Below are 19,457 nucleotides of genomic sequence, written 5' to 3'. Positions count from 1 at the left end.
TATATTGTATATAAACCACAATTTAATTTTTCAAAATGACAATAATATCTCTAAAAAGGGTCCAACATAACTATAGGGAAGTTAACTTATAAGTCCATCATGTAGTAGTTCTGTTAGAAATGCATAATAATTAGTAACACAAAATTAAATGTAGGGATTTGGTTTTCAGGGACCTCAATCATGTATGGATGACTTGTATAATAATAATAATAACTGATATTAATAAATCATATACAGAGTATATATATATATATATATATATATATATATATATATATATATATATATATATATATATATATATATATATATATATATATATATATATATATATATATATATATATATATATATATATATATATATATATATATATTTTAACAAGGATGATTGGCACCAGAACAAATAAATTAGGATCTGGTTAATGCACACTTGTGCAGTGCTCAGCGGTAGTAGAATTATTTATATTATAGAACAAAGAAGGATAGGGGCAGAGGTGCAAGGAACTCACTATTCTGTCCCACCAGTGCTCCAAAAGACTACCCTAATCTGGCACAAAACCATAAGATACAAAATATAGAAATCAGAATAAAACCACCTGAATTGCAGAAAAATAAGTCATATTAATAAAAAATAATAAAATATACCAACAAAAATAACAAAATAGAATAAAGTCACTATAGCAGTGTAATTAAATTAAATTAATTACACTGCTATAGTGGCTTTATTCTATTTTGTTATTTTTGTTGGTATATTTTATTATTTTTTATTAATATGACTTATTTTTCTGCAATTCAGGTGGTTTTATTCGGATTTCTATATTTTGTATCTTATGGTTTTGTGCCAGATTAGGGTAGTCTTTTGGAGCACTGGTGGGAGGGAATAGTGAGTTCCTTGCACCTCTTCTGCCCCCATCCTTATTTGTTCTATAATATATATATATATATATATATATATATATATATATATATATATATATATATATATATATATATATATATATATATATATATATATATATAAAAACTCTATGATGTAATTTTAGTTGCAAAATTATTGCAGTATTATACGTACAGTATAGGGATTCATTACATACTGAGAATATAACTGGAGCATGAAACAATAATATATCAGCCCATAATTAGCAGTATAAACATACAAGTAGACAGTGTTGCTAAAATAAGTAGCAGTCTTTTCCATCCCCTAATCTACCAAAACATTACCTTAGATAAATGCAAAGAGAAGCCTTCTATAGTATAGGGACTATGAAAAGTCTACATTCAAGATGGGTAAATTATATGATAACAGGTCTCACACAAATTGCATTTCAACTAAATAAATCCTATAATTGACCCCTTATGTTCCAAAACAGATGTATATCTTCCGTACATTAGAAAAAATATATAATGCATGAATGCAGAAAACTACAGTAGATACTCATCATTAAAGGTATTTTGCAAGCGATAGGCCCAATACTCTAACTAAAAAGTCTTCATAAGTGCTCACAAATGCCTGCTATAAATGCAGTCAGTGTTCCAAAGAAAATAAGTTAATTCTGGATGGACAACATGAGTTAACAATAAAGAGTATTCAAAAAGTTCCAAAAAACCAAACAATATAAGTAAAAACGTTTCCACTTTATTCCAGATTAAAAGAAACACAAAAAAGCATGTAGGTTAAGTTCATTGGCAAAGCATAATCTGACTGGTTTCGGTCGTATTGACTGTAATCATAGACTGACACCTGTTATAAGAAGCACCTCTTTATACAGAATACTTCATTCCCTGATTGGCTAAAAACTTAACCCTGTACACACACAATACTAAACATTTTTTTTAAAATGGATATTAGGACAGTTAAAGGAAAAAAGGGATGACATATTCTGGAGGCAACTAGATGGATAATTCAATTATTGCTACTATAATTACTAATCTCTATGAAAATAACATTCTCATAGATGCATACATACATATGCATATACCTATAGAAGAGCATATATACAGTACAGTGACTTTAACAAAAGGTTACAGTCTCAAAAATTACCCTTTGCTAATAGTACATACAGTATGTCTGTATAACTAAAGGTAAAACAGTTTATATGTGTAATAAGCAGATTTCATATTCTTTATACATATAAGGAGTTAAGGCAGTGGTATACACAGTTATTCTACCTTTAACTTTAGGAGCACAACTAGCTTGACCATAAAGTTAACCTAAAGCATCTACTTCTCTGCACCAGACCTATCTCCTTCCTTTCTAATCCGTATCACTAACTGTCTTCCTCACATCTATTCCTGGATGTCTTCTCACTACCTCAAGCTAAATCTCTCCAAAACTGAGCTCCTTATTTTCCCCCTTCTTCCAAAATCTCCACCCCCAATCTCTCTATAACTGTCGACAACTCCATCATTACCCCTACCCCGCATGCCCGATGTCTCAGGGTCACATTTGACACAGATCTTTCTTTCACTCCTTACATTCAGTCCTTGGCAAAAGCCTGCCGCTTCCACCTTAAAAACATCTAAAAAATTAGACACTTCCTTACACAAGACACAACTAAGATTTTAATTCACTCTCTCATCCTTTCCTACCTCGATTACTGCAACTCTGTCCTCTCTGGTCTCCCCACCTGCCGCCTAGCTCCTTTACAATCCATAATGAATTCCTCTGCCAGGCTCATCTTCCTTACATGTCGCTCTTCATCTGCTGCACCTCTCTGCCAATCTCTTCACTGGCTTCCTCTTGCTTCTATGATCAAACACAAAATTCTCACTCTGACATACAAAGCCCTCAACTGCACTGCTCCCCCCTATATCTCAGACCTTGTCTCCAGATACTCTCCCTCCCGTCCCCTTTGCTCTGCTCATGACCTCCTTCTCTCCTCCTCTCTTGTTACCTCATCACACTCCCATTTACAGGACTTCTCCAGACTGGCTCTCATCTTGTGGAAATCTCTGCCTCGCTCCACAAGACTCTCCCCTTGTTTTAAAAGCTTAAAGCACTCCCTAAAGACTCTACTGTTCAGGGATGCATACAACCTACGCTAACCTTTCTTTATACCAGTACCTCTCCTCCATCGCTATCTCCTGAACCCCCTTAGCATGTAAGCCTAAGAGTGCAGCTGTTTGTGGATCACCTTCTTAAGAGTTGACTACAACAGTGCCACTCTTGGCAGGGCCCTCTACTCATTTGATCCCTATAATTGTTTTGTTGTACTCCGCCTTTGTTTATAGCGCTCCAGAATCTGTTGGCGCTCTACAATAAACGATAATAATAATAATATTCGCAACGTACATTAAGATGATATGCAGTAAGATGTAGCTCATTGGTCATAAAAAATTGCCCTGTCTACAATAAATCATTTATAACAATCAAAGATAATAGCAGTATATGTGAAGATCAACAACAGACTAATAGAAAAGAGCACTGAGATGGTGACAAGCCTTACCCAAAGATCCAGTAAGTTTCTTGTTTACATAATATAGGTAGCTTGTCACCACCTCTTGGTGGTCTCCTGACCTGTTCTATAGCCTGCCATCTAAATGTGCTTACATTCTGATGATGCAAATCAATGAAAATGTTTTGAGAGTGCAGAACATGCCCGCTCATTTTAAATGTATGACAAATGCTCTCTGATACATTTGCCAACCTCTCTTGTAGTCCTGCCTGTGTACTGTTTTTTACACTTAGTGCACTCAATTATGTATACTACAAAAATGCTCTTACAGTTAACACACCCTTTTGTTGGAAACTCCTCTCCTGTGACATGGGACCTAAATGTATTGGATACATTTATGTAATCGCATGATGTACATGCCTTCTTCCCACATTTATAAGTCCCATTAAATTGCATCCAAGAACTGGCAGTACTTTTTTCAGTTCTTAGCATACTTGGAGCAAGAATGTTACCAAGCGTCACATTCCTTTTAGGAACAAACGTACATCCTTTTTATATAGTTTTTCTCAAACTCTTATCACCCATCAAAATTGGCAAGTTTTTCTTGACTATTTGGCAGACCTTATCATATTGATTAGAGTAAGAGGTGATGAATTTCGTTTTTTGTTGGTTAGATGGCTTTCCTACTTTTTGGGACCCACAACTCCATTTTAACAAGGTTTTTCTAAGTGTGTCCTGGCTTTCAAAGAAAGCCTTGTCAATCACCTTTTTAGGATAGCCTCTCTTAATCATCCTGTCTTTCAAATCTCTGCTCTCTACTTAAGTTTCCTCCATAGTGTAGTTTCTTTTAGCTTGTAAGAATTGACTCTTAGCTATGCCTTTAAAGACATGTTTCGGATGGCAACTACGAGCATGTAACAAACTATTGCCCAAAATGGGTTTTCTGTAAAGAGCAGAGATTATTTTACCTTCTCTCACATCTCCTGAGAGAGAAATGTCCAGAAAATTGATCTTATTTTTCTGCCATTCAGAAGTAAACTGTAAACCTACATTGTTGTTATTTAATGTAGCTACAAAATCACTGGCAGATTGTGAGTCAGAGGACCATACTATAAGCAGATCGTCTATAAATCTCACATACCTCACAATATGATCAGAAGGGGCAGTACTACCTCCATAGACGTGGGCCCTGTCCCACCAACTCATAAATAGGTTGGCATAGGAGGGGGCAAATTTGTCCCCCATAACAGCCCCATGTCTCTGGAGGTAGTAGCGTCCCTGGAACACAAAAAAAATTAGGTTCCAACAAGAATCTAACTATTCTTACAATCAAAGTCTTTGACTCAATGGACAAATCTGTGAGTAAATCCAAAAATTAAATAATGGCAGTTAAACCATGGATGTGTGGAATGGAGGAGTACAAAAAGACCACATCCAGCTGTACCCCTCCCTCCAAATCACAGATTCCACGAGTTGCAGCATATGTGGAGTATCCCTAAAATAGCTAGGTAGTAATTGTACTAAAGGTTGTAAAAAGTTATCAATCCACTAAGATAGTGGTTCCAGTAGGGATCCAATACCTGCTAATATAGGCCTCCCCTTTATGTTAGACAGACTTTTGTGAACCTTTGGGAGGTGGTGGAAAATATGGGTCACTGGTTGGCCATTTCCTGGTCCATCAAACCCCCCTCCACCCCTCATCCATTAGGTGGGACAATTCCCTAGTAAAGATTACATTTGGGTTCTTAGGCAAAACCAGGTATGTGTCTGTATCACTGAGTTGCCTTAAGGCCTCATTCATGTAGTCAACCCTGTTCATCACTACTACACTTCCACCTTTATCTGATTGTCTAATCACAATTTCCTTGTTCTTTTGGAGATTCAGCAAGGCTTCACATTCTTTAGTAGTAAGACTGGTGTCAGGCTGACTGTCTCTTTAAGGGCTACAATATCCTCTTCCCTCAGCACTATTTATTCTACACACACCCCTTCTCAGGTGCCTAATAATTTGTGTGTTTCCTGTGAACACATCTAAGCTCACCAGCTCAGCATCTGTTACCGGCTCAGCATACACAGAGAAGAACGCTTCCTAGAGCTAATATCAAAGCCTACGCTACTTATCCAGAGTTTTTCCTTCCTGCAGCAGGTTGCAGCTTCCAATGTTTTAGCTATCCATAGTCGAGTTTTTAAGGACTCCAGCTTACCTCTTTCGAAGACTAGACCTCACCTGACAAATCAGCTTTCACTTCTGAGAATACCGGACCGAGTTCAAACACCAATGGACTTACCTGGAAATCTCCGGTCTGTATCTTTCTGATCCATTGATCACTTATATATGTATTTGGAACTGTTGTTATTCCTGCAATATACAGGCTGTAGTGAACTTTACTAAAAGAGACCTTATTTAGTTCCGATAAAACAAGGTTACAGTGACCACGCCCACTAGCGTCACAGATATACCGGTACATATTTCAAAATAATTCCTGTCACAAGAGTACTGATACTTTGTCTACATTGCTAAGTATCTATTTACCTCCGCTGACATACAAACACACTTTACCAGGCAAGTACAGTTAATGTTGTTCTGCAGTTGTGATCCTCTAATCTTGTTGTGAAAAACTTAAAGATATTGATACTCTTACAATTGAGGGGGGCTAGAGTCTACCGACTTTGAGAGATCGGTAAGGTCTTCAACAACCCTTTGATGAAACACCTCTAGTAATTTACCCCTTGCCTGAGTGGAATAGAAATTAGACTTGGCTTTAAACCTGGGTTTAATTTTTGGAACCTGAGGCAACTCTTGGTCCCTGTTCTCACTATGTAGTTCCTCAAGTGTAACTAAGGTGCAGGTGTCTTCAAAAGATAAATGGTTGCTGGCTTCTGCCCTCATATTGGAAGATATTACCTCCTCATCATTTGGTAATTCACTTTCTAGAAAAAAAAATTTGAGGGTCAAATCGTTAATGTTTGGACTGATTCTGTTTCTTGTTATATCTCCTATTTTTATTTTTATTATTTGGAGGTTTGTCACTGTTCTCCTGGTTAAACCATGACCTATTCCTTTGCTTACATCGCCAAACATAGACAATTCCCAATGAGTAGTCTTTTTTATCTCTTAAAAACTTAGTATGTTTAGTTTGTATTACTAGTTTCTTAGACTCCTCTAGAGTTTGTTTAAAAATATGGTCAAACTTAGTATAAACCTCACAATGTGTAAACTTAAACATATCAGATATAATAGTGGCAATTTTCACTTTTACATCACATAACAATATATCCTTATATTCTATGAGGAGGGAAATAAGCTTTAAAGAACAATCTGTAAGGGCCTGATTCCAACGATCAATAAATAATTGATCCTTAATTTCTTAAGTTGGAAATGTATTAACCCTGAGAAACCTAGGGACCATTTTTAATGCTAGATATTTTGTCAATATCCACTTGTCCAACTTTAACTTTTGTTCTTTTAATGTTAGGTATTCAAAGTCCTGGTACAGATCTCCCAACTTAGTTTTAGGGGAATCATAATTGAACACATCCTCTAGATCCAGATTGTCCAAATTATCCTCATCGATATCCTTAAATGAGTATGTATTGTCCATGTTTTGTGTTTCTTCCATATTACTGGAACATTAGTCACACCAACAATTTGTGTAAACTTGTAGACTTGCTGAAGTTAATAAGACAAGCCTGTGGGTATATAGAGTTATAAAGTTGTTTCCAAACCAAATGTTCACTTGATAAGAACACCACTCAGAGGGGAAAGTTAATGATAATAGAGTAGAATAGTGGTGACATCCCCAGTAAGAGCATATGGTTTATCCCTTTACACGCTGTGTGCTGGACAATTGAAGTGCTATATTTGGCACCTTATCACTACGGCAGCCAGTGACACGTATGGTCCCCCTTTTTGCCAAATATGCTGGCTGACATTATATGCAATTAAGTGCATCTATTTAGATACTGACAAGCTTGTCCTTAAAGTTTTACCAGATATAAGGAAGCTGAATGACTCTTTGGCCATTTATCACCACTATTATGCTCTATTATTAATAAAGAGTATTATTACACATGTGCATAGAGCTACTAATTTCTATCATTGCTTGTGATATGTCACCTAGTACCAACTTTGTTTCAGCCACAGCAATCCAATAATCTTCAAGTTGCTTTACTGTCTCCGAAAATATTAACCCCACATTGTTTTTTTTTACAATTATTAACTTTAGCAAGCTCTGATATCAGAAAATGAGGATACACATCCCACTGTTGCTGTTGGTAAAGTTTACCAGTGTCAGATTTGACTCTATTTAGTAAGACTCCATCTATGTCGTGAGAAGATTTGCCCATCCAGGCTATTAATCTATGCTTTTCAGATATGGAATTAGGTAGGATCTGACCTCTCCATGAGACCAAAATGTGCCAAATGATCTGTAGTGAGATCTCTATGTCCCACTTGTATTCTGGGAGCTTTTATCAAATAATCTTCTTCCAGGCATTTTGGTATATTAGAACCCCTCCAGAAAAGGCTGGCCATATCCCTTCGAGCAGGGTCAGGTGAGTCCCTCACGGAAGATTAGCGGGGTGAAATCCTCCTTCATAAATAGCTGGTCAGGGCAAAATTGCTGATTTCTAAGATTTTAAATTTTATTATCTGTGATCAATTCAATTCTATGTAACATCTTATTCTCAAATTATTTCAAGAGGCCATGTATAGCAATGTAGACTTCCTCCACTTGTGCAGTCATACTCATACTGCTTAACTCGGATAACCGGAGAAGGGGTTCTAAGATCTCCAACATACTGGCCGCCGCCTATAGTCTTAGTGGTCTAGATCTAGGCAGAGAAGCAATCAATACAGCAAAACTTCAGTAAGGCATCAGGTATCCATAAATGATAGTAACAGGTACAGATTGTGTTGCTTCTAAGAGCCTGATAATGTAAAGAGTTGTTTATCTTTCTGTGTGAAGTTATGGAAGTGAAGAAGAGACACCTACATTGCAAAATAATGCTCAAAAAAGTCCCCAAAGATTTGGTGAGATTTCTCTCCATGTCAGCGAGTTTTTGATCATCAAGCGCTAAGATATAACTAGTAAATTAGTTAGAGCTCTTTCCCAGCTTAAGATATCGTGACCAGTCATGGTCACCACCTAGAAATACCCTCCAAAATGTGTTTTTAATAAAAACAGTAATTGTGAAGATTCTCTGTGTCAAACTATATATCATATTTTTGTATTATTTTTAAGCAATAAGATATAAAATGCCTTACTGAATATTATTACTATTATGTTTGTTGTATTGCTGTGTATTGTATATACTATCCATTTAAAATATTATTATTATTAATAATAATAATAATAATAATAATAATAATAATAATAATACTATGTTTATTTTTTAGGCTTATCTTTGTTATCTCCATATATTATTACTCTGCTAAGCTTTATTATACATTTCTATTTTGCAGAGAGTTGAGTTTTTCTGTATTCACGATACATAAGAAGTGAATAAAGTTCTAACAATTCAAATATTAGCACAACCTTTGAGCTAATGTTGATTTTTTTCTGTTATACTTTTGTATTTAGCTGTTTTTGCTTTTGCAGTAGCTACATCAAGAAAGTTTTTCATTAGGTTCAATTTTCACCAGGTAACATATTGTGTTCTAAACACAATTGCCTTTAGATGTACCCTTAATTTCTAGGATGTTACATTTAATCAACATTGAATTAATCTCCTGCATTTGTAATATTAAAAAGCCACCCTTCATGTATTTCATTTTAAGAATTAAAAGTGCTATTATATTCCCCAAATTCTTCCAAAATTACATTTCTCAGTGAAAGGTGTAATATTTATTATACAAGCATACTTGCTTGTTGCTACCAGTTTCTCAGCCAAAACCACTTTAAATGATTGTTTTTCTAATAATACAAACAGATCAGTTAGTACATCCTAGGCTCCGCCAAATATCCCAGTATCATGTTGTGTAAATGGAGAGCAGGAAGAACTCATTGGTGTCATGTTGCAGGAAATAGTTGAATTCTTCAGTCTCTTTTAGTGAGCTGTAACTGACTCCAAAACCTGTCTTACTTAGGAACCGGAATACAGAGAACAAGACAATTTTAGAAGAAAAAAAATCTAATTGCAGAACAGTTGACTTAATTGGTGCCAGTTTGGCACACAATGGGAAGGAAACAGTGTTTGGATCTGATGGCACCCTGGGGAGATATAACCTTGCAGTAGGTCACAAAGCTCTGAGGGACAGATTGTTTCATGAGAAAAACTGTGAGACTAATCTGGATTAACCCTCTATCTGTCAAGCACTGTTAGAGATAATCACATTGGACCTACCAAGGGTTAAATAGAGTAAACCGAAATGTCACCAAAACAAATATATTGACTGATAAGGTATGATTTTACTAGGTTGAATTCTACTGCATTCTATAAATATGTCTCTCTGCTGTGTTGTTTTATTTCATACATATCACCAAAAATTGACAGTTTCTGTAGATAACTAATCAAATTGCCACCATCATTAAGAGAATTATCTATAAGGACAGATGGGAAGTATGTTTTGATGAAAAAAGAAACACTAAATATAGCATTTAAGCCTAAATATGTAGTAGTAAAACAAAGAAAAATAGCTTGAGAAATTATATATTTGGTTGAAAACCAAAGAAATAGACATAGGCTTACCCAGATTATATGACAAAGTGTAGGAATGAACAAGGCATGAGGAGGTTTTTTTTTTTTTTTTTTTTTAAAAAGTGTTTATATTTGGGTAATTATGTCCTCATTTGCCACTATGGATATTGTATCTAACTTTATGACTCAGTCATATAATTGTTGAATTATATGATTCATAATCAAAAAATATGAATCAAACCCAAATACTTATTTTTTATTATTATTTTTTAAGTATGTGTAGTAGTTTTGAATACAAATCATATATGTGACTACAATACTGTAATATGTTTTCCCACAATTAAATACTTGAAATTTACATTCAGGTCTAAAAAGATGTTTCAGTGCTAAGACACAAACACACACACACACACACAACATAGGATTAATGACAAGACTATGTTAACCTCATGTTTCTGTCTATTTGTTTCTATCTAAAATGTTCTGTTAAAGGGATGCGAAACCCAGATTTTTTTTCTTTATTGATTCAGATAGAACATGCAATTTTAAGGAACTTTCTAATTTACTCTTAGTATCAATTTGTCTTCATTCTTGCTATCTTTATTTGAAAAGCAGCAATGTAAAGCTAAGGAGCCGGTACATTTTTGGTTCAGCACCTGGGTAGTGCTTGCTGATTGGTGGCTAAATATAGCCACCAGTAAGCAAGCACTATTGAGGGTGCTGAAACTTTAGTGGGCCGGCTCCTAATCTTTACATTCCTGCTTTGCAAATAAAGATAGCAAGAAAGCACAAAAAAATTGATAATAGGAGTAAATTCAAAAGTTGCTTAAAATTACATACTCTATGTGAATGAAGAAATACAAAAATTGAGTTTGGTATCTCTTTAAGCTTTATCATAGCTTTATTGTATTATTTTTTTTTAAATGAAGAAATTATATTCCATCATATATACCAGCAATTTTCTATTTTGTGCAACATGACCAAAAATTTTCTGAGTGTATTATTTTTGAAAACTACAATAACTTTATAGAGGATTAAAGGGACATTAAACACTAAATACATGCTAGATAGAATGATGCATTCAAAGAAAAGATTAGTCCATGACTAACATGTAGATGTATTTTTTAAAGTTTCATTAGTTGTTTAAAAAGTGACAAAATAAGTGTAAAGTTTTAGTGTCTATAAAACACTGGGAGCTGCCATGTTGTAACTTGTGTTACCTTCTCTGCTGTGGCCAATTAGGGACCGTTATAAATAGGTCACTAGAGTGTGCAGCCAATGGTTGTGCTGGATTTAACAGTGTTCTGCACTTCCATTTCTAACAGGAACTGAAAAGCTCACAAGTTCAGAATGGAATTACAGGCAAAGAGGACAAAATAAATAATGAAAGTATATTGCAGAGTTGTTTTATATATACAATTCATCATTTTATATTGCCATCTCAAAGTGTTTAATGTCCCTTTAACAATTTTATAAATAAATATGTACATATAAACATGAATATAGGAGGAAAGGAGACATAAATGAAAAGTAAGTACATAGGAAAATCAAATGGAAAGATATAAATGATAATAAAAACAAGTACAAATAAAAAAGAAAATATAGCCATAGGCAGGGCAAAAGGAACTGTAAGTAAATTCCATATAATGTTGTTGGGTTACGTGATATTAAATCCTGCAGGCTTTAAAATAAATATTATAGAGTAACAGATGGTAAGATAATGTTTTAGAACTTTTTACTAAATCTTTAAAAAAATATAAAATATTTTTGAACTATATTAATGAAAATCTTTTGTGTACGTCAGCTTAAAGAAATTAAAAGCTACAACCAACTGAAAAACTTTAAGAAGAAAAAAAGGGTTGGTAATTTCAGAATTTGAGTCACTAACACAAGTAAATTACTAGCCAGCAAAGAAACACTGCTTTAATATTCAATAGGTCAATTATCAAGATATGTTTTGTAGGATATAAATTATAAAAGGTTATGGTATTTTGACCTTCAATTGTAGTGTCCTGGATCAAAAGTACCAATGGAAATAAGATGCAGGAACAGAAGGTTATTTTAGAAAACAATTATATTGTAAGTATAGAATTTACTGGATATTTGAAAAGCTACTATGAAACAAATGTGACCTTTAAAATAGAAGGTTGTTGAAATCTATTTTGATCTATGCTCACCTACCTGCCTATCCACCTTTCTCAAAATGTCAATCTTCTAAGGAGAAACTAGTTAAATCAGAAATTGGATTCCTTGTAGGCAGAAGCTGGTGGCCAAAGGTTTGCATGACAAATTTAATTTCTTGTATGAAATTGGTATAGCATTAATATATGGTGATCAGTTGCTTTTGGGTGATACTATTCTTTAATACTTATGTTTTAAATTACCCTGATGGTTTATTTCTTTCAAAATAAATGATCCCCTAGTTTTTTTGTTGTTGCTTTTTTTGTGTTTTAAAAAAAAATATATATATATAAATCTTTATTTGCATTATTACAATTATATACACCATTGTGCCACTAATAAGACAGAATGTGTAAAAAGAAAACATCACCCTCACAAAATTAACAGCACATTTAAAAGGTTTTTGATCTGCTAAAGGTTTGCAGGTGTGTAGTCTTATACATAGTATTAGCACCTAGATGCTAGTTATATGCAACCTCACATGGAACAAAAGAACATTTTATTGACTGTTCTCATTATCTGCTTTCCATTACTACATGTTGCTTTTTTTTATAAATTCATCATAACTAAACATTTTTCTCATTTGTTTTTTGTTATATCAAGAACAACTACACAGACTCCTAAAGAACTATAATGACTGAATTATTTATTGTAGAGTTTGGTCTATTTCAACCCTTTAAGAAACCTGTGCAAACTATTTTGCTTATGTTTTCATGGGGTTTTAAAGGTTGAGGAAATTCTAATCCATAAGAAAACCTGGTTTTCAAATGTTTTTCTCTTTAACAAGAAATATGTGTGTAGCAACCAATCATCAACCATCTCCCAGTAGTGCATTGCTGCTCCTGAGCATACGTAACCATGCACAAAAAGATATAACAGAAGAAAATTGAAACTTCTCTTAAAATTGTTCTGTGTATCTGAATGGTGAAATCGTTTTGAGTGTTTTCAAAGTTTTTTTTTATTTATGCCATGTTAATAAAATTGATCATTTAATTTTTAATCAAACACTAGATCTATAATATAAATAATAACATTTCTAGGTAATGACATTTGTACATAATTAAAACAAATACTTAGAATGATTGTTCATTTATTAAAGGGACAATCTAGTCAAAAATAAACTTTCATGATTCAGATAGGGCATGCAATTTTAAAAAAACTTTCCAATTCACTTTTATCATCAAATTTGCTTTGTTCTTTTGTTATTCTTTGTTGAAAGCTAAACCTTGGTAGGCTCATATGCTAATTTCTAAGCCCTTGAAGGCCGCCCCTTATTTCAGTTACAAATGAGAGGGCACTGATTGGCTAATATGCAAGTCTGTCAAAAGAACTAAAATAAGGGGTCAGTCTGCAAAGGTATACAAGGTAATCACAGAGATAAAAAGTGTATTAATATAACCGTGTTAGTTATGCAAAACAGGGGAATGGGTAATAAAGGAATTATCTATCTTTTTAAACAATAACAATTCTGAAGTAGACTGTCCCTTTAATGTATTTAGTTGTTTGAACATTTTAAAAATGGTCATTATAAAACTATGTACAATTATTAAAATGCTGATGCAATATATCTTTAATAAATATTCCTTTTTCATGTAATCAGAGAGACCTTACTATTTTGCTGTGTTTTATTAGGTAAAGCCATTCTGTTTGTTATTATATCTTTGCTTTACCTATAAAGTTTCCATTCATACTTTTATTGTACCATGTTTACCCAACCGATGATAACTGGAAAAATTAGCATAGATAGCATTGTATGCAGCCCCTAAAGCATCATAAAGCCCAAAATTTGCAAACCATTTTACAAGCCTCTAATTTACTTCAGTCTCCCAGATTTGCAAACCAGCTTAAACGCCTCTATTTTACATAAATTTCCCAGATTTACAGACATGGGGGTCGATCCGATATAGATCGTAGTTTGCGGCGCAAGCGAGGGAACCCGCGTCGCCCGCAGTTTCAGCTTGCAACTCGAGCTATCCCATATACTGCGCCGTCAGATGCTAAAGTGCCATAAGTCAGATAAACCAGCGATGTCCAGAAATCTGCGCAAGTACAAATTTCTGGCGTCGCCAGTGACTTGCGGCACGTTAGAAACTGCCGGCGCCTACAATCAGATTCAAGTTCAATCTGATTGGCTGATTGGTTCAGCCAATCGGATTGAACTTGAATCTGATTGGCTGATTCAATCAGCCAATCAGATTTTTCTACCTTAATTCCGATTGGCTGATAGAATCCTATCAGCCAATCGGAATTCGACGGACGCCATCTTGGATGCCGTCATTTAAAGGAACCTCATTCGTCTGGAAGTCGTCGTGCCGGATGGATGCTCCGCGGCGGAGGAGCGAAGAAAGAAGATTGAAGATGCCGATTTGCTTGAAGACATCGCTGATGGAAGAAGACTCTCTGCCGCTTGCTTCAAGACATCTCCCGGATGGAAGAAGACTTCACTGCCGCTTGCTGGAAGACATCGCCCGGATCGGATGAGGCGTTCTGCCCGGCGGGGTGAATACAAGGTAGGGAGATCTTCAGGGGGGGTAGTGTTAGGTTTATTTAAGGGGGGTTTGGGTTAGATTAGGGGTATGTGGGTGGTGGGTTGTAATGTTGGGGGGTGGTATTGTATAGTTTTCTTTGGGGCATGCCCCCACAAAAGGCCCTTTTAAGGGCTCGTAAGGTAAAAGAGCTTTGAACTTTTTTAAATTTAGAATAGGGTAGGGAATTTTTTTTATTTTGGGGGTTTATTATTTTATTAGGGGCTTAGAATAGGTGTAATTAGCTTAAAAATCTTGTAATCTTTTTTTTATTTCTTGTAATTTAGTGTTTGTTTTTTTTGTAATTTAGTTTAGTTTATTTAATTGTATTTTTAGATAGATATTTGTAGTTTATTTAATTTATTGATAGTGTAGGTGTATTTGTAACTTAGGTTAGGATTTATTTTACAGGTAATTGGGTAATTATTTTAACTAGGTAGCTATTAAATAGGTAATAACTATTTAATAGCTATTATACCTAGTTAAAATAATTAACAATTTACCTGTAAAATAAATATAAACCCTAACATAGCTATAATGTAATTATTAATTACATTGTAGCTATCTTAGGGTTTATTTTATAGGTAAGTATTTAGATTTAAATAGGAATATTTTAGTTTATAATATGAATTAGATTTATTTAATAAGAATTTAGTTAGGGGTGTTAGGGTTAGATAGAGTTAATATAGTTTATATAAATACTATAGTAACTATATTAACTATATTAACCCTAATATAATTAGGGTTAATATAGTTAATATATATATATAATGTAATAACTATATTAACTATAATATACTTAGGGTTAATATAGATAATATAGCTGGCGGCGGGGTAGGTAGATTAAATTAGGGGTTAATAATTTTAATATAGATGGCGGCGGTGTAAGGGGTTCACATTAGGGGATGGATCAGTTAGATGGTGGCGGCTTTAGGGGCTCACAGTAGGGGGTTAGTTTATGTAGATGGCGACGTTTTAGGGGTTAAATACTTTATTATGGATTGCGGCGGGGGATCGCGGTTGACAGGGAGATAGACATTGCGCATGCGTTAGGTTTATTTTAGCAGATTGCGGTTGACAGGGAGATAGACATTGCGCATGCGTTAGGTGTTAGGTTTATTTTAGCAGCCAGTTTAGGGAGTTACGGGGCTCCAATAGTCAGCGTAAGGCTTCTTACGGCTGCTTTTTGTGGCGAGGTGAAAATGGAGTAAGATTTCTCCATTTTCACCACGTAAGTCCTTACGCTGTATATTGGATACCAAACTGCGCGGGTTTGGTATACCTGCCTATGGCCCAAAAAACTACGGGCGACGGCAGAAATATACGCGCGTAACTTCTAGGTTACGCCGTATATAGGATACCAAACACGTGCAAATATTGGCGTCGCCAGCTTTTGCGGGCGACGATTTTTATCGGATCGACCCCCAGTTTTTAAGCCTCTAATTTACTTCAGTCGACCAGATTTGCAAACCATCTTAAAAGCCTCTATTTTACATAAATTTCCCAGATTTGCAAACCAGTTTTCAAGCCTCTAATTTACTGCAGTCTCACAGATTTGCAAACCAGCTTACAGGCCTCTAACTTAAAGGTACACTAAACCCAATTTTTTCTTTCATAATTCAGATAGAGCATGGAATTTTAAGCAACTTTCTAATTTACTCCTATTATCATTTTTTTCCTTCTCTTGCTATCTTTATTTAAAAAGCAGGAATGTAATGCATAAGTGTCGGCCTATTCTTGGTTGAGAACCTGGGTTATGCTTGCTTATTGGTGGCTAAATGTCAGCCACCAATAAGCAAGCACTATCCATGGTGCTTAACATAAAATGGTCAGGCTGCTAAGCTTTACATTCCTGCTTTTTTAAATAAAGATAGCAAGATACCAAAGAAAAATTGATAATAGGAGTAAATTAGAAAGTTGTTTAAAAATGTTATGCTCTATCTGAATCATGAAAGAAAAAAATGTGGGTTTAGTATCCCTTTAAATCAGTCTCCCAGATTTGCAAACCAGATCCCTCCATTCAAGATAATGGGTGGAATTATTTCTTATATCCAATGGGCTATTTTGGAATTTTTTTCTACCTCATGTGTTATATTCCAATTTACTCTCATACCTCTACTCTGTTTTAAGCAACCACCCCTTTATACTTTATTACCAGTAATGTTTACCTTAAGTTTCTCTTCTTTTACAGTCTCTAAGTTATTATCAGTCTCCCAAATTTGCAGAACCTTCTAACAGGCCTCTAACTAACATCAGTCTCCCAGACTTGCAAGCACTAGCCCACCACTTCCAAACCAGGTGTTTTCCCTAATATATAGCACCTCTTAACAGTAATCAGGTGCAGCTGTCACTAATGCTCTAGGATAGAAAAACTACATCACATTCACAGCCTCTATACTGACACTCTTCCACATTCTGCTAAACTTTTCCAAACCTCATTTGCTCACTTACCACACAATTTCTTTCCTTAAAGGGCCATAATACCCAAATGTTGAAACACTTGAAAGTGATGCAGCATAGCTGTAAAAACTGACTAGAAAATATCACCTGAACATCTTTATGTAAAAAAGAAAGATATTTTACCTAAAAAAAATCCTCAGTAGCCACATCCCATTGTTAAGGACTTCTAAGCAGCAAATCAGTATGTCTGTCCCGGGACAGCTGAAGGATTGAGCGTTGTGCACTCTCATGTTATTTCCCTATTCAGTGTAATGAAGTTTACTATGAAATCTCATGAGAGTTAAGTGAAATCTCATGTGATCACAGTAAAAGAGTTCATGACCTCAGCACTGCTGATGCTGATTGGCTGCTGTTCATTTCTTCATATTATTTTTTTTTTTTTTTTACCTGCAGCTGAGCAGCATTAAGTATAAAGGCTATGACACACTGCAAGCGGAGCGGCGCGCAGAGTGTAGATGCGGCTGTGCGTGCTCAGTGTGTCCTGCCTTTTCATCTCTGAGCACTCTGCTGCGTCAGGTCGTATAGCTGAGTGCTCAGAGATGAAATATCTGAACTTCAGAAGCGATGCGACGTGAAGCGAAGCAGCTGCTGCGCATCGCATCGCTTGGAGTGTGTCACAGCCTTAACTTTTTTTTTTTCATAATCAAAGTTTTTTTATTAAGGTATTTAGCAATACAACTTTCACAGCATTAAGTCACAGATATTACCTCATGATATGAAGACAAGCATTTGTTGAATTTAAAAGAAAAAATACAAGAGTAACCTCAAGGTTTACATGTCAAATTACACAAATACAACTCCTGATACTTATCATGAACTAAATATATGAGCTCAAACTAGAGGGTCGTATTTCGAGTGGAGGCCTATGATATCTATTGTTAGGGTTAATATGGCATACCATAATTCTAGTGTAACACAGTTTTCAATATTGCTGGTCTTGCAATGATACCTTACAATTTTTATTTTATGCAAGTTACTGTAGTACTTCTTTATCATGAAATAATGCCTAATAAAATGATACTTTAAATTGAACTGTATAACATAATAACAAACTACCTTAACTGAGAGGTTAGGCGGATTAGTACCGCTGGTATATTCACCTATATGGGTGAATGCTAACTAGGTGAAATAGTTGGTCTTTTTAAAACATAGCTATGGAGTAACTACTGCTCCAGTCACTCATGGACCAGCAAAACTGTATGCCTTATGTAGAATGGTAGTCACATATAAGCCACTTATGGGCCTCTTGATAAATTATTACTCTGGCATCTGAGAATATTAACATATAGGTACAATGTGTATGGGATATGTAATCCTACAATTGATTAAGGGAAGGCAAGAGCCTATAATCCAAGTAGGTTAAACAGAGTGAAAATAGTAAAACTTGTGAGGTGGAGAGGGGAGAGTAAGAAAGTGGAGGCACATGGAGGTGTGTATAGCACCCTCGTTATTTCACTATTCAAGGTGGAATCTAAGAAGAGTAGTATGAGGGGACTGATAAGACTAAGTGAGGGAGTAGCCACCAGTACTGACAAAGAGAAGAAGGGTTTTTTTTTCCAGATCTAGTAGATAAGTGTCTATAACCCTAATCCTGACTATGTCCATGATGTAGTTGTGTTAGTAACAAGTAACCACATTATTATAGTGGATCAATAGAGCTAATAATCAACACGAGCCCCTCCCCTACTCTCACCAAGTATGGTTATAGCTTCTTTATAAATATGCTGTGACATGCACTGAGTCTTCTAAATATATAAATACAAAACATCCTGCTGCTGATACTTGCTAGACAAAACCCACCATCTCGGCCACTGACAGTGGTGGTTACCAGAGTAAGCAGGATGTTACCTATTGCATAAGAAGGTATACATTAAAAGGTGGGCATTCTTGCATGTGTAACCTTGTTATAGAGAGACTTGTATTCTGTAAGGCTAAGGATCTATGTAGTGATTATGAAGAACCAGAACAACAGAATGTAAGCAATTAAACCTATTAACCTGGATATTACAGCAGGGGGGTGACTGAACTGTAGGGTATGTGGGTAAGGAGTAGACAGATAAGGGGTGTAGCTAACGTGGTCTAAGGTCACAGACAGCATTAGGAAGTGTTCTAAGCATAACCCCTTTACGTGCAAGCAAATTCCACATCTCAATATTATTAATGTCAGTACAGGTGACTGATTAATACATATAAGTGAGCATGCTAGCATAATCATCAAGACAAGTCCATGCCCACAATGGAGAATCAGGAAACTA

This window comes from Bombina bombina, chromosome 6 (assembly GCF_027579735.1).
Source record: "Bombina bombina isolate aBomBom1 chromosome 6, aBomBom1.pri, whole genome shotgun sequence".
NCBI classification, from domain to species: domain Eukaryota; kingdom Metazoa; phylum Chordata; class Amphibia; order Anura; family Bombinatoridae; genus Bombina; species Bombina bombina.
This window is presented reverse-complemented; position numbering follows the sequence as displayed.